Source organism: Psammomys obesus, unplaced genomic scaffold (genome assembly GCF_907164565.1).
Source record: "Psammomys obesus unplaced genomic scaffold, mPsaObe1.curated_primary_1811, whole genome shotgun sequence".
NCBI lineage: Eukaryota > Metazoa > Chordata > Mammalia > Rodentia > Muridae > Psammomys > Psammomys obesus.
The window spans coordinates 44745231-44762146 of NW_026585644.1; the positions used below are offsets into that span (position 1 = coordinate 44745231).

General features: G+C 41.2%; 1 non-coding gene across 1 annotated transcript; it reads right to left on the reverse strand.

Annotated features, from left to right (window-relative positions):
- Positions 1–2481: 2481 nt before the first annotated feature.
- LOC129691748 (small nucleolar RNA SNORA17) lies at positions 2482–2613 on the reverse strand. Its single transcript, XR_008722544.1, has one exon. It is a non-coding gene; the product is annotated as a small nucleolar RNA SNORA17 (small nucleolar RNA).
- Between the last annotated feature and the right edge of the window lie 14303 nt (positions 2614–16916).

Sequence of the window (16916 nt, forward strand, 5' to 3'; positions counted from 1 at the left end):
GTTCATGTCAGAGACAGTCCCTGTTCCCCTTACTAAGGAACCCACTTGGAGACTGAGCTGCCATGGGCTACATCTGTTCAGGATTTCTAGGTTATCTCCATGTATGGTCCTTGGTTGGAGCATCAGTCTCAGTAAAGACCCCTGTGCCTAGATTTCTTGGTTCTGTTGCTCTCCTTGTAGAGCTCCTGTCCCCTCCAGGTCTTTCTGTCTCCCCCTTCTTTCATAAGATCCCTGCACTCTGCCCAAAGTTTGGCTATGAGTCTCAGTATCTGCTTTGATGCCCTGCTGGGTAGAGTCTTTCAGAGGCCTTCTGTAGTAGGCTCCTGTCCTGTTCCCTATTTTCTCCCTCTTCTGATGTCTGTTCCATTTGCCTTTCTGAGTGAGGACTGATCATCTTACCCAGGGTTCTCCTTCTTGCTTAGCTTCTTTAGGTGTACAGATTTTAGTATGTTTATCCTATAAGGCTGAGTCAGGAAATGGGAGAAGAGCTTTTGAAGTCTAGACTATCTGTCCTAGGCACTGTGGATGCTGTCTAAGTTACAGCAATACTCTGAGGACTGGTGGTTTTGTTTCTTTTCATTTCCCTTGGAGGTTGGGGAATGAGTTACAGGTTTAGGATCCCTGACTGGATCTTGTCCCCACTGGCCACAGTGGATTATTGTGTCCTCATTCACAAGCCTCTTCTTAGTCTGGAGAAAATCCTTTTTCTTTTTTATTTTCTTTAAGCCCTATGTCTTTTTAAATCTTCTAAGTTATTTAGCAAAACCTATATAAAATATTGAAGGTCTTTAGAAACAAGGTCCTAGTGAATCAGGTTGTATAGTCCAACTTCTTCCATCTCTTTCTCAAATATCAACCAAGATGGGGAGCCCCACATCTTCAGATATTTTGACTTTGGAAGGAAGAATAATGACCTTTGGCTTTACTTACCTCCTGATATCTGAGGAATGTGATATACAGAACAGTAGGTTGACACAGGGCTATTATCTTTTATAACAACTTTTTATTGGTTCTTTGTGAATTTCACACCATGCACCCCAATCCCACTCATACCCCCCTTTCCTCATACCCGCCCTCTACCTTTGCAACCTCCCTCCCAACAGAGAAAAAAAGAAAACCTTGTTGTGGATACTGTAGTTTGTAACAGTGTATCCCACTGTATCCCCTTTAGTCCAGACCTCTTTGCTTGCAAATGTTCATTGCAATGAGTCACTCATTGCAATGTTTCTGGTTCAAGGCCTCTGGCTTTTGCTGCACCATCAATACTGGAACCTCACTGGCACTCCTTTTGGATATCCTGTTGTTGCCCTGTGTCATGGAGATGTGCAGATTTGGATCTATGTACTCCAGCAGTTTACCAATGGTGTAGATATTGGGGTGGTCCATTCAAAGCCCTGGATCTGTGCCTGAGAGTTATCTGAGCCACGTCATAGGACAAGCTCTCCTGCCCTGCCTCGGCTGGCTTATCCAATGTTTCAGCGAGGAGCAGTGACACTCTGATGACCTTGGGGCCAACTCTTCTGCCTGCTGTAGGTGGCAAGGGGTGAGGGGTGGTATCTTTCTGTCACCCATGTCACCACACAAAGCAGACAAGTGACTGGGCCAGCTCTCTCATGTTCATGCCCTCTGGGCTGGCTCACCGGAGCCCCTGACACTAGGGTCCTTCTACTGTGCTGCGCAGGCGAGATGCAGGACCCTTTCTCTCTCGAGTGCTGCAGCTGGTGAGGGGCAGGTCAAGCTCTTCTGCTCCCATGACTGTAGGGCCAGGTCTCCCATCTGCAACAGGTAGTGAGAGGCCAAGGAGGAGAGGGACATCTCTTTCTCATCCATGCTACCACAAGGAGATGAATGGCAGGACCAGCTCTTCTACTCTCATACCCTTAGGGCAACTCCCACACCAGGGCCAGCTCTACTGTTCTTCCCCACAACCAGGGCCAGGTTCCTGAGAGATGTGTAGGTCCACTCTCCCGAGTAACTCAGTTGGCCAGGGGGCAAGGCCAGCTCTCCCATGATGCCCAGGGCAGATGTGGCTACATTCACCATGTTGTTCCTTATCATCCTCACATCTCCAGTTCTGCCTCTCTCCATTATGTGAGGATGATAAGGGACAACATGGTGAATGTAGCCAGTGATGCCACCTGGAACCATGGTGGGGTCCTGGCCACAACTGTTGTTCTCACAAAAGGCCAGGCAGACAACCCTTGTCTGGGCTGCTGCTGAAGAACATGCTGATATTTCAGGGCTCTGCAGAACTGGACCCACATCTTCTGTTTCTCTTTCATTTCTCCACCACTTATTTGCTCCTCTTAATGGTGTCTGGGGTCTCTGCATGGCTGGGGTCATCTCCAGCATGGTCTGCCTCCCCTCTACCCACTTCCCAGGCCTATACAGTGTCAGACTGGAGGTTGTCTCAGGCTAGTCCTCTGTCCGGGTCCCCTGGCGTCGGACTGGTGGTAGTCTCCAGCTCAGTTTTCTTCAGGGGATGTTAGGCAGCTAATCATGCAGATGTTCCCAGGTCAGAACCCCAAGTGTAGACACAGCCCCTCTCCTCTCTACCACCCACTGACACACATGTAACACAGTAGCCACACCTGCAGTGCCTCTAGGGGCAACATAGTGATATTGTTTTAAGTCATCCGGAATGTGTAAATTTGTAAAGCAATAAGAACAACAATGCACATTCAAGAATTTTCTTCCTGAGTTTGAAGCCATGTGAGAACCAAAACAGAACTATAGGAAGCAGAAGAGTAGAGATAAGAAAATATTAGTTTTATTACCAAGTAAGTATCTTTTCACTTGTGATCTCTGTAAACTAGTCAACACTTTACCCTTGAATTAGAAAGTTCTGGGAACCCATTCACTTCTAGAAGTCTAACAAGCCAGTCTCAATGAGCAACCAACATAGACCTGCTCTTTCATTAGAGAGGAACTCGTGTGTTCATCTTGGGAGCAGGCGAAATCAAGAAGGAGGAAATACGGAAGATGCTATATCCACAGAATTCTCTCCAGTCACCAGTGAGATCCATCACTGTCTCTTTGTCTTGGGAAGGGAAAACAAGGGAGTTAGGAATGTGTCAAGCATTCTTTCCTACAGAACATGTGCTTTGAAAAGCAGAGTCTTCTTCTAATACCTGATACTGGTCTTTGTTACTGAGAAAGTGAAAACATAAGAAAAAACTTATACCTCAAAAATCATTCTTCCATTTATTGTAAAGCCAGGCTTGATGGCACATGACTATAATTCCAACACTAGGGAGACTGAGGCAGGGGAATTGCAAACTCATGGTTAGTCTAGGCAGTATAAATGTCTGTCTAAACAAACAGAGTGACAGACAGAAGGCTTCATATGCTTAATTTAAGTATTAACTTCCCTCTTTTGTACATAAAAAATATAATTTTTATCAATCAAACAGCAATTGTCCTTTGGGATCTTTTGATAAATGTTGATCAAATCAATACATATGATTGTAATGCCATGAAATAGCTGATATCCTTCATGCCTTCTGTCTCGGCTTGGGGCTGTTTTGATATGTCGCTTCTTATATAATTTCTGGTTATGTCTCCACTGATGTAACCCTAATGCTTCCATTCACTTAGCATTCAGAATCCTTACTCAATAGACAGCAAGCATCCCTGTGTTTTCTAGCTGTTTCTCCTGGTGGTGGCATGCACCCAGGTCACTCCTGAAGAACATTTCTTCCCTGGGACAACTTACCTCTCCAAGACTTCATGTCATAATCTTCATGTCCTAAGGCTTCTGTACCCTTATTCGGCCCCCAGCTTCTCTGTACTGATGGGAATTGGTTACTGGTGACTAAAGTACCCTCCAGAAGCAGCTTAAAGAAAACAGTGTTTATTTTGGATCATAGTTTCAGAGGGATTTCAATTTTTTCATAGCAGGTGGTGGGAGAGTCTCAATCCATGATGGGTGGGGCCCGAGGCAGTGGGTCTTCATAGCATGCAAAGTAGGACACACAACTACAGGGCAGAGCCTGAAGCAGCTATGAACTTCAGGGTCCATCCCTGATGACTTACTTTTCCCATGCGGTTTCCCATGTGAAGTCACCACAGTCTCCAGAACAGAGTCACAAGATGGGGTCCAGGACTCAAAGTGTGAGTCCTAGGGGACATATCTGGTTTAAGCCATGCTTGGATTCAAGAGCCTCTCTTCTGTGACTGTCTAACCTCTCTTTTCAGTTACCTACTGATCACACAATCATATTTAGTCTTCAATCCTGATTACCAGGTACTTGTGCTTCCAAAGTCCAGTCCTCGTCCTGAGAGCCTTTTCTTGTCCCTAGACTTCACTCCATGTTTGGATTCCATTTCTTTCTTTGCAGGGCCCCTTCTTGATAGTTAGCTTCAGCCATGCACAACCATGGTCTGGAGCCAAAAACGGTTATGAAATTCTAACTCAGACTCACACCTCTGAGCTTCTGGATCATTTTTTCTCAGGATACGTTAAATTCTATCACATCAGGATTATGCATTCCCCAATTCTGCTACTTCTTACTATGTCTAACTCTTACCAAGAATGTCTGCAATATTCTATCACTGAAACTGTTCTTTCTAACAAGCTAACTTCATGTTCTTAAGTTCATTTCACAAATCCAGGACCTGCAAGCGCAGTATGAATCCAGCTGACATTTCCATGCTCTTGTATCTGAACCATTGGCCTTGGCAAAAAGCTATATTTTTGTGCAGACTGGCACAACCATGAGAGTGTGTGCACATTGCTATTGGAGGGTAACTATTTCCCAGAAGTCTTCCATTAATCCATTCTTCTATTTCAAGCTGTCGCCCTGTCCTCAAGCTTCTAAAAGTTGTGTATCTCAATGTTCCATGAAGCTGATGATCCACCTCCTCTTTAATAGGGGCTATAAAAACCAACAGACAGGAACCTCCTCAACTTCTGTTACCAATTTCATAGCTTTTCTACACTTCAATGTACTTTCCTCTTCTGCCCTACTACAATTCTAGCACCTTACTCATCTCCCAGAGCTCATAACTTTCTGATAACTTTCTCCTAATTCCAGGGGTTGCAATTTCTCCACATATGCTATATCTGGGTCAAATTCCTCTTTTTCATAAATAACAACAAAGAAAGCAACCAGAAAGAACTGAAATGTGGGAGGCAAGCCAGCAGGACTTACTAAATTGCTGGAGTAGGTTTAACTTAAAAATAGGCTGGGGCTTATTTCTCTCCAGTGTTCTGACAAACCACAATTTTTTTCACCTGGATGAAATTATTTCTTGGTGGTCCTGTTTTTCTGCTTATTTTCAACCCTAGCTATTTTATCCTCACTAAGTCTCATTTTTTTTTCAGTCTCTTATTTCTCCACCAACCATAATGCGGTTCTGCCTCCACTGTTGTGTTATAGCTGCCTTCACTAAGGCTGCCAACAACCTTCACTCATGGTGGACATACCAGATGGCTTTCAATCATTAGCGCATTTGACCTTACGGAAACATTTGCCATTGTTGGTTACACACACTTCCTTCTTAAGCCTCTACTCTTTCTGGCCTCTCTCATTTTTCCTTTTCAATTTCTTTGGACAGTTCTAAGTCCTTAAATAGCCATATTATTTTTTTTTTTCATTTTCTATATTTGCTCCTGGGCCAATCTCACCTAATTTTATTGGTAAACTGATAAAGCAGACCCATTTTTGGCCCTGGCCAAGGCACAGCTATTTGTAAACAACTTTTTGTTTTCTGTCTCCCCTTGAATGTTTCAACTTACCTTGAACTGTTTCGGAAGCAAGGAATGACCATTCAAACACCTCTCACACATCTGTTCCCCCCATGTTTCTTTAAAAGTGCAGAGCCATAAATAATTCAAGACAGATTTTGGACACTCATTTTGTTCCATTTTGCCTATGCTTCCTGTACCACTATCTTAAGCAGGGTAACTTAAAAATCAATCTGTCTGTCCTGTCCCTTACGGCTAGCATCTTCACTGCTCTATGTTTACTTCTTATTTAGACTACTAATTATTTTGACATTTTTGCAGTGTATTATCTTTTAATGCTACATCCTTAGTGCGTAGTGAAAAAATGATGATGGCTCATTGGTGATGGCTCATTGGTGTAGGTGTAATCTTTGCTTTGAATACAGAACAGTATTTGGCACGTGAGTGTGTGTGTGTGTGTGTGTGTGTGTGTGTATACGTGTACATGTATATGTTATATTTGTGTGTTAATGACATATTATCTTTCTCAAGCTAGACTCTGGTATTCAACAAAAATAGCCTTTGGAAATTTCATATCCAAAGAAACTGCAGTGTCATTCAGTCTGCTGTTATAGCTGAAATGCCTTCAATGGATATATTTGCTGCAAAAGTAAGTCTAAAACTTGTTAAACAGCCATCTGCCTCTGCCATACTGTGTCCCTTTAGCCCCATGGCTACCCACAGGGGGTGCCCTTCAGTTTTTTGCTCTTGTCTCAGCCTATGAAGAATCTCTGCCCTCTAACAGTCTACACTGTTCTCTTACTCCAGCAGCTTCTGTTTATTGTTTTTTTCATTCTAGTTGTTCTTCCTTCAGACAGGCACAATTTGACCTCCAAATGAATTTCCAGTTTTATTTTCTGCTTCACATTTCATAGAGCATCTCATGCCTTTTTAAACATCTGCAGTGTCTCTATTATGTACTGCCATTAAAACACTCATCAGTTTTTCCACTACACATAATAGAAACCCCTTGATAAGTAAATGAAGCAATCAAGTAGTCACTAAAGCTAATCATCCATCTCCTCCTAACCCATCCATCCATCTTTTGTTTTTCCTCTTTACTGTTTCCAGCTTTTGGTTTTTTCTTTTTTTGTCTCCCATGGACATAATAATAGACAAACTGGAATGAACATGAGAGTAATAAGAGTAGAAAACATGCCAGCTGTTTTCCTGTTAAGTTCGTTTTGATTCCATCTTAGTCCTCTGGCTATTCTATCTTGGACATAATAAAATCTGAACCACTCTCTTTCTAGTGATATTTAGTGTCAATTACCTTCTTTTTTCACTGTTTTTAATTTTTTTTCTATTAATTACAGTTTATTCACTTTGAATCTCATCTGTAGCCCCTTCCCTTCCGCCCTCCCAGTCTCATCCTCCCAACCTCATCTCCCATGCCCCTCTCCAAGTCCACTGATAGGGGAGGTTCTTCTCCCATTCCATCTGACCCTAGCCTATCAGGTCTCATCAGGATTGGCTGCATTGTCTTTTTCTGTGGCCTGGTAAGGCTGTTCCCTCCTCAGGGGGAGGTGATCAAATTGCCAGCCATTGAGTTCATGTCAGAGACAGTCCCTGTTCCCCTTACTAAGGAACCCACTTGGAGACTGAGCTGCCATGGGCTACTTCTGTGCAGGGGTTCTAGGTTATCTCCATATATGATCCTTAGTTGGAGTATCAGTTCCAGTAAATTTCCCTATGCCCAGAGTTTTTGGTTCTGTTGCTCTCCTTGTGGAGCTCCTGTCCCCTCAATGGCAGAGAAATACTTAAAGAAATCTCAACATCCTTAGTCATCAGGGAAATGTAATCAAAATGACCCTGAGATTTCACCTTACACCCACCAGAATGGCTAAGATCAAAAACTCAAGTGACAACACATACTGGAGAGGATGTGGAGAAAGGGGAACCCTACTCCATTGCTGGTGGGAATGTAAGCTGTACAACCACTTTGGAAATCAATCTGGCACTTTCTCAAACAATTAGGAATAGTGCTTCCTCAAGATACAGTTATACCACTCCTAGGCATATATCCAAAGTATGCTCAAGTATACAACAAGGACATTTGCTCAATGATGTTCATAGCAGCTTTATTCATAATAGCCAGAATCTGGAAACAGATGTCCCTCAATTGAGGAATGTATACAGAAATCGTGATCCATTTACACACTGGAATGCTACTCAGCAATTAAAAACAAGGAAATAGTGAAATTTGCAGGCAAATGGATGAAACTAGAAAAGATTATCCTGAGTGAGGTATCTCAGAAGCAGAAAGACACACATGCTATATACTCACTTATAAGTGGATATTAACCATATAATATAAGATAAACATACTAAAATCTGTACACCTAAAGAAGCTAAGCAAGAAGGAGGATCATGGGTAAGATGATCAATCCTCATTCAGAAAGGCAAACAAGATGGACATTAATTACCTTCTAGCCCTCTTGAAAGAAAAGTGTTAATTTTTTTTAAAAGTACACTTGATAAGCAAAAACATTTGAATGTGGCTTATATTAAATGATTCCATGAGGGTTTCATTTTTTCCTGCTGGTTTCATTAGCAGTTGGCAAATTTGTCATTATGTCAAACTATATTAAAGTAGTTTTGAAGAAATTGATACCAAAGGACCTTCTAATATTTTTCTTTTATGAGAGAGAATCACAGGCCACATTTACTTCATAACTCAACAGCTCTAATCTTTTTCTTCAGTGTTATCTTTGGAGCACTTTAAAGAACTAGAAAAATCTCTTTGGAATTGTTATATAGAGCTCTTCCTTTTGGCCTTTTGGAAGGGAGAGAGAGCAGAAGAGAAGGTAGAGAACAGTAGGGGAAAATAAGGGGAATGTTCTTTTTCTCTGTATCACACATACATGCATACACACACACACCCTCATCCCACTGAAATTTTTGATGCCAGTTAATAAAATACCCATCCTTATGGAAAAGAAATGTGGAGGAGGGGCACACATTACTCAGTGAGACTACATTATAATACATCTTTGAATGTAAAAATACACTTTCTTTGTGTTCTGTTTTTTTTTTAGTAGTATGTGTTTTGTTGTTGAGACTGTATTTTATTACAAGAAGTTCTTGCTATGCATTAGCCACTGAATTAAGAGATCACAATTCTGACTTGTTTAATCTTTACAACACCATAAACCTGGCATTAACATTGTCTCCAACTCTCCAAATGATAAATCCTAGGCTAGCTTTCGTCCCAGGCTGTCTTCAAATGGTCTTCACATTCTGTGTTTCCTCTCTCCACCTCTTGTGTGCTGAGATTGCCTGTGTAGACCGCAATGCCTAGTTTATCCCATTCTGGGGATCGAGCCCGGTACCCCACCCATTCTGAACCCTCTGTCTATCATTTGAGCTACTTACCCAGCTTCAAGTTTTCATTATTAATCAGTTATTGAAAGGGCATTGGTGAGAGTCGCCATTTGTGAAAATGGCAACCAACTCTTAAGGACAAAGTGGAGGGCAGATCTGGGAACTTAGGCAAGAGGCTACCTCTTCTGGCCACTGCTTTATCATTTAGAGGTTTGGAGACAATGTTCATGCTGTGTTTGTGGTGTTGTAAAGGTAAAGCAAGGTGGTACTTGTAAACATTTAATTCAGTGGCTAGCATATATTCAGAACTCCTCATACTTAAACCAAAAATTACCTCTTACTCTGAATGAAAAGCCTATAGGGTTTGCTGAGAGGAAGTCTGATCAGTGGAGAAAGAGTTGAGATAGTCCTTTATGTAGTCTAGGCTAGCTTCAATTTTCTATGTAGCCAAGGATGACTTCAACTGTCTGATTCTCCTATCTTTACCTTTCCTGTGCTGAGGCCTACGACAGAGATATCCTAGTGAAGGTGACAAGTAATGCTGAGACCCTTGAACTGTCACAGAATGAAGGATTCCAACTGTATTTGCTGGTGGATTAAATAGGACATACAAGGAAAAGAATAAAACGTTGTGGTTCCAAACCAGAACAAATAGAAAGTTGGGAGCCAGCCATTATTCATATTGAGACAAGAGGCAGAGAAAGTCTGGCTCTGGACAGAGTGTATTTACCTTCTAATCTCAATAAAGACACTAAGTTTAATGCTAAGTCTTTTATATCTCTGCAAACTGCTATCAAGTCACCTGTATACAGGAGCATGTTGTGCATGAAGGATGTACAGGCTTACATAGTAAATGCAATATAATACATTGTAAGCAAGAAGAACACATGTAGCCATTTTTAAAAGCTAATTTCAAGGGGACCTCTAATGTTAATGAATTTCCTCTGATATTATTATGTTTTCTTTGGCTCTAGCCAAAGTATCTGCTGAGTTTCTTTCTTTCTTTCCTTCTTCTTCTTCTTCTTCTTCTTCTTCTTCTTCTTCTTCTTCTTCTTCTTCTTCTTCTTCTTCTTCTTCTTTTTTACGGTTCAGACTTTATTGGTTCAACCAGAAATAGCAAAGGCAACGTAACTACTATTCGGGGCCGTCATCCACAGACACGAAAGCCACCTTTCAAAAGCAAGTTTCTTTTTCTAATATAAGTCTAAGCTTCAGTTCCAGAACATTCTATGTCATTGTTTGTAGTACCATTGTTAACATCTTTTCCTGGACACAGAAGATCAAAACGATACCCAGGGGATCCTCCTGGACTGACAAGCCATGGAAGTTCTCCAATGGAGGAGTTGGAAGAATGAGACTACAGGAAAGCTCTTTGAGGGAAGAGGTCCGGAAGTGGGGAAAACAATGTAGATGAGAAGAGATCTTAAGAGAGGCTCTGCTCCCCTGATCATTATTCAGGATCTTTCTGGAGGGACAGAAGCCATCACAGACACACAGCATCTTTTCTCTGCCCTGTCTTCTGCTCAGTGTGAGTCACAGCAGGGACACCTGTCTTCACCCTTCACTTCAGTACACAAGGTCAAGGCAGGCTGTGCTTGGACTACTTTGTTATTAATTTTCATTATCCAGAGAGCCATTAAATAGAGCTCAGCCCAGGTTTTCCTTTCTCTGATCAGTGTTTATTACCACCACCTGACTAATTATTAAAAAGCAAGCAGGCGTGAATTAGCTCCAGACATGTACATGACAATTACACTGGGGAGAAATGAGAGGGTTGAACAGCACATCCCCTTAGAGCACACACTAATGGAGCAGAGAACAGACGTCTATGTTTTAGCCACACATGCATCTAATTGACTTCATGGGAAGTAAAGTCCTCATGTCAAAACATCTGGGTACAATTTTCTGGGTGTTTAAACAACCCTGGCTCTGGAGAGTTGGCCTGGGGTGGTATTCTGACCAGATGCGATCACTGCAACCCATTTGCTTTGCTCTGTATTCTCAGCCTTTTCTGCTTCTTGCAAAACACAGTTCTTGCTTGAGCTCTTGGTCAGACCCACTTACTGGGGTTTGAAGAGATGGCTCTTTCTTCCCACATCCATCACCTAGTCTTCTGCCATACTGAATCTCTGACCATTCTGTTGACAAGAGAGAAGGCTGGTCAGGCACTGTAGGGCTGCTCTTTGCTGCCTGCTTTGATGAAATCTGTAAACTTAACAGCTGGTGTAATGTCACTGACTTTTACTGACCTCTCCAAGCAATTAGCCACTCTGTGTTCTCCATGTGTTCTGCTCTCTAACTGACACAGTAGCTACCAAGAAAATGCTATAATTCTACTGTTCTCACATGTGTCTTCTCAAGTAGTATGTGATCCACCAGGGTATAGGGAGTGAACTGCCCTGAGCTTGACATCTAAGCTCCCAGTTCCTATTCAGTGAATATTTGTAACACGGATGGATGAAATGATTTCCTTGTGGGCAAAGAAAATAATTAGGTCAGAAGATATAACTGAAATACCTTTTTACTTGATACTTGGTACTGTTTTCCAACTAATAGGATATTTGGGGAGGATATATATTTTCCATAGGTTTGAAGAGTCATTTTCATGTATGTGTAATCAAGTAGGGATTTTCTGTGTGGCCAGGCACTAGCAGAATCATGTGGGGACTATAGAATCAGAACTTCTAAAAGTAGGGACTAAGACAGATAAAATAGCTTTTATAATTTCCTGTGACTTGGATTATTGATTAAAAATGAATGTTATTAATTCAAAGATAAATAGATGGCAAGATATAAAAGACCAAATGAACGACAAGGCTTACAGTCTTTGCTCTAATTAAAGAAAGCAATGATAAACAAGAAAGAGTGAATATTTAGAATCACTTCTATTAAAAATATTATTCACTTAGCTATTATTTTTACAATTGATGCGAGGTCAAAGCAACCCAATGGACAGTTCAAGTGTGTGGGTGCTGGGAAATGAACCCTGGACATGTGGAAGAGCATCTAGTGCTCTTAATTATTGAGCCATCTCTACAGTCCCTACAGTTCTATTGCACACCATTAACAGTATATTTTTAAGCCAGCTACTATCCTTTTGTATGTATTTTCCACATTTTAAAAAGTACATCCACAGGTTAGTGGGAATTTAGATTGTTTATATCTCTTTACACCTCTATATATCTACAGTTCTGAAAAAAAATAAACTGGAGTACTAATATCTCTTTAGAAGCGTGACTTCAACTTCCTTGAATAGACACCCAGAAATTATATTGTCATAGCATCTTATAACAATAGTTTAGTTTTTGAATGAATATACATGCTGTTTTCCATAGCAGCTATGTCATTTTTGCATTCTTTTTTCATTTATTATTATTATTTTTTATTTTTATTAATTACAGTTTATTCACTTTGTATCTCCCTTGTAGCTTCCTCCCTCCTTCTCTCCCTATCCCACCTTTTCTCCCCCTTTCCCACCCCTCACCCTCCCAAGTCCACTGATAGGGGAGGTCCTTCTCCTTTTCCTTCTGATATTAGTCTATCAGATCTCATCAGAAGTGGCTGCATTGTCCTCCTCTGTAGCCTGGTAAGGCTGCTTCCCCCTCGGGGGGATGTGATCAAAGAGCAGGCCAATCTGTTTATGTCAGAGACAGTCCCTGTTCCCATTACTATGGAACCCACTTGGACACTGAGCTGCCATGGGCCACATCTGTGCAGGGGTTCTAGGTTATATCCATGAATGATCCTTGGTTGGAGTATCAGTTCCAGAAAAGACCCCTGGGCCCAGAATTTTTGGTTCTGTTGCTCTCCTTGTAGAGCTCCTGTCCTCTCCATGTCTTACTATTTCCCCCTTCTTTCATAAGGTTCCCTGAACTCTGCCCAAAGTTTGGCTATGAGTCTCAGAATCTGCCCTGATACCCTGCAGGGTGGAGCCTTTCAGAGGCCCTTTGTGGTAGGCTCCCATTTTTGCATTCTAAAGAACAGTATGAAAAGTTTCAGATTCTCTACATTCACGCGGAGGCAAGCACACATAAGAAACAGCTTGGTAACCTGGAACTTTACTTGGTTTGGGCTGTTTACACACTCCCTCTTCTAATAATACATCTTGGAAACTTGGGACTCCTACCTGAATTCAGGTACACATACACCCTACTCCAAACCCTAACAACCATCAGAACTTTCTCATTTAGGGTAGCCTTCTATTCAAATGTATTCCAGAAAATATAAAAGTCTGTATAAAGTCAAGATTGGCATGTGGGGCATATCAAAAAAGTAAAATGTGTTCCTTGAGTGCAGTTTTATGGCAAAACCCCTATTTTAATCTTATACCTATGCATGATTGGGCATGTTTTTGATTAAAATCAGATGCATTTTAGGAAGGAATTAGAGAAAAGGTAACATAAGTTAAATTTGTTCATCAACATAGAGAAGTAGCTGGGTGCGGTCACTTATACCTTTAATCCCAGCTCTGAGGAGGCAAAGACAGAGGTAGAGGCAGAGGCAGAGTCAGAGGCAGGCAGGCCTCTATAGTTCTAAGCCAGCCTGGGCTACATAACAAATCTCAGGGCAGTTAGGGTTATATAGAGAGACCCTGTCTCAAAAAAGCAAATCAAGCAAAAGCAAAAGGAAAATATAGAACCACACAAATTACTGGACCTTTCTTCTCCTGTACCCCGTAAAGGGAGGCTGCAGACAATACCTGGATCCCTCCAGGGTGCTCGCACTCTGGTGGTCCCTGCATATCTCGGCAGCCTGCTCAGAAGCTGTAGTTTGGCTTTGTTTTTAATATAACTTCTTGTGCTTTCCTTCTCATGCATCATTTTCAGTATATCAAGAAAGATATCAAGAACCCGGAAACAGCCAGTCCAGATACTGACCACTGGCAATACTGCTGACACTCATCACTGCTTTTTATACTACACATCTTGCCAAATTTGAGGTGATATATCATGTAGATTTGATTTGCATTTTTTATGAGTACTAGCGCTGAACATTTTTTCATATATCTGTTGGCCCTCCATATGCCTTCTTTCTAGAAATGTCTGGTCAAGGTTTAAGTTTTTCTTTTTGAAATCGTGTCTCATGTAGCCAAGACTGGCCTAAACTAGCTACATGGCTGAGGATGACAATGAGCTTCTGATCCTCCTCTTTCCACTTTCTGCATGCTGGGACCATAGGCATGTGCCCCATTCCTGTTTTGTGTGGTGTCAACAGGACTGATCTAGGGCCCTTCCATGCTGTACAAACACTCTACCAATTGAATTACACACTAAGTCTCTCAATTCTAACATTTTAGTTAGAAAACAAACATACAAACAAAAGGCACAGTTGTTAGGACACTCATCCCTGTAGCCATAGGTAGTTTGACTGAGGAATGAAAGAGTTGCCACAGAAAAATAACCAGTGAGTGGTAAGATCAGGCCAGGAAATCAGGTATTAACATTCCAGCTTCCCCATTCTTTCAAACTGTATTTGTTAAACTCCTGTGAACCACTGTTTCACTACAAATGTGGAGAGACTGTAATCTTTTTATTCATCTGTTTTGTTTCCCTTGCCTTTGAAGTCATGCCATTCATTTTGGTATCTGCTATTGTCTGAGCTAGGACACAGTGTTTGCATTTTCGTTTGTTCATCCAGCACGCATTGTGATGGCTCTATGTATTTGTCAATTAAAGCATGAATACAGCAATTATGAATCTTAAAGCCAGATACTCATTAATCTTGACCCGTTGTCATTGTGTTGCTCAGTGGCAGAAAATGTAACTGGGCTTGAAGGCCAACTTCAAAAGCATAGAAGTTTTGGAGCAATTTTACTGTACTATGAGTGAAGTATACGCCTGTGATTAAAAAAACAACAAATAACAAATCTTTTGTGCTTGTTATGGCTCTTAGATACTTTTTTATTGCCATGACAAAACACACTGGCCAAGGCAAGTTATATAAGAAAGTGTTTAAGAGGGGCTTGCAGTTTCAGAGAGTAAGTCTATGATGATCATGGTGGGAAGCATGGGCACAGGCAGGCACAAATGGCACTGGAACAGTCCCTGAGAGTTTACATCTGATCCACAGGCATGGTGCAGGGAGACAGGGAGCTAACTGGAAATGCTGTGGGCCTGTGAAAGCTCAAAGCCTACCCCACTGGCACACCTCCTCCAATAAGGCCACACCCTTTAATCCTTCTCAAACAGTTTCAACAGCTGGAACCAAGCATTGACATATATGAGCTTATGGGGGCCACTGTCATTCAAGCCACCACTCTTGAGAAAGGAGGTGACTCTGGGAGATAATCAAGCAGAAAAGGAAGAGATCTTGGGTTCTGGAGTACTGCATCAGCTTTCTTGGTTCTTTCTACTTTTCAAACATCATTTTAAGTGCTTGAAACCCAGATCACCCAGAAAACATTTTGCTAATTGCTTCTTCCATTTGCTTCGTGCCCCCTGTGTGTTTGAATGGCAATTTTAGTTATCTGTTTCATATTCATCTACACTTAACTCTACTAAATGTTATTTGGAGGGAGCAAAGGCTAAGATTACTTTCTTTTAGATCTGGTTGACAACATTGGATCTTCAGTTCCTCAAAGTAAAAGTGTGCACATGTGTACCAGAACTATCTGACCTAATTTCTGTCATGGGAGCACTCTCTACACAAATGTCTTGCCTCTCATAGTCCCTTGTTTTCTCTTTTTCATCATTTGCCTTCTGCAGGTCTTCTCTTTCTTTGAGTTCATCATATACCCTGTCATCCTGAGGCAATGTTCCTAATCATGGTCCCAAACACGTTCTCCCGAGTCCAGTGACTGTTTCTATACTTCCTAACGGAAGGGTTCTCTGAATTCATGCTGAAATGTTTATACTTGAAGTACCTACAAAACTTTATTGTGGCTAGATGTCAATAACTATTTTTCAATGTTCTCATAACCACTTCAGAATGGCAGGACTTTGACCTAGATCTGTAGATTGAGTAGGCTGTACTTGCTTATATAAATACATACTGCAGAGTAGAAATTGAAACTAAGGTTATTAAAGTCCAAGGGCACATTTGCAGTCATTATGCTCCTGGCTTTTAATTGATAGGACACCTTTGTAAGGTGTTTACACTGAAGCAGCACTTCTTTGAATAACTTAATGATGCTGTCGGAGAGCTTCACACACCAATCATTAAACTTTTATATAAAAGACTTGGGGTAACAAAACACTGGACCTCATGGCTTGTGAACCATAAAATTTGGTGGGTGAGTGGATGAATTACTCTATATTTATCAGAGTCTGGTTCATAATATACAAAGATAAAGAAATATTTCCCTTTATTTTTTTATGTGTCCAGATAATATCTTCTTGTTTTAATAATCTGTCTTCATGCCTTCTGTGTCGGTGGTAACTATTTAAATTACCATACAAGCTCTCTGATAGTAGCTAGGGAGGTAGGTATGAAGTCTGAATTTGATTTCCTTTCATCATTATAATGTTCAAGTGACCAACTGTCCTCCCTCCCACCAAGCTTAGGTAGCTCAGAGGTGTTGTCTTCAGAGTGCGGTTTTCAACTAGCAGCATCTGGGGAGATGGGCTGTGCCACAGATCTACTGAATCAGAAACTCTAGCACAGCAATCTAAGGTATTTTGATATTTTCATTCAAGTTTCTGAAGTGCAAAGTCAATATGGTGGAGTATGTACCTCTATTAACTATGCACTGTAGTAAGAAAAATGCATCCATTAAACAGAATTGTGTATTAACTATATACTATGCTAAGAAAGATACATCCATTGAACAAGTTAGATATTAACTATATACTGTGCTAAGAAAGAAGCAATCATTGAACAGAGTTAAATTTGGCTATATTAGTAGCAAACATGCTTTGTTTGAAAG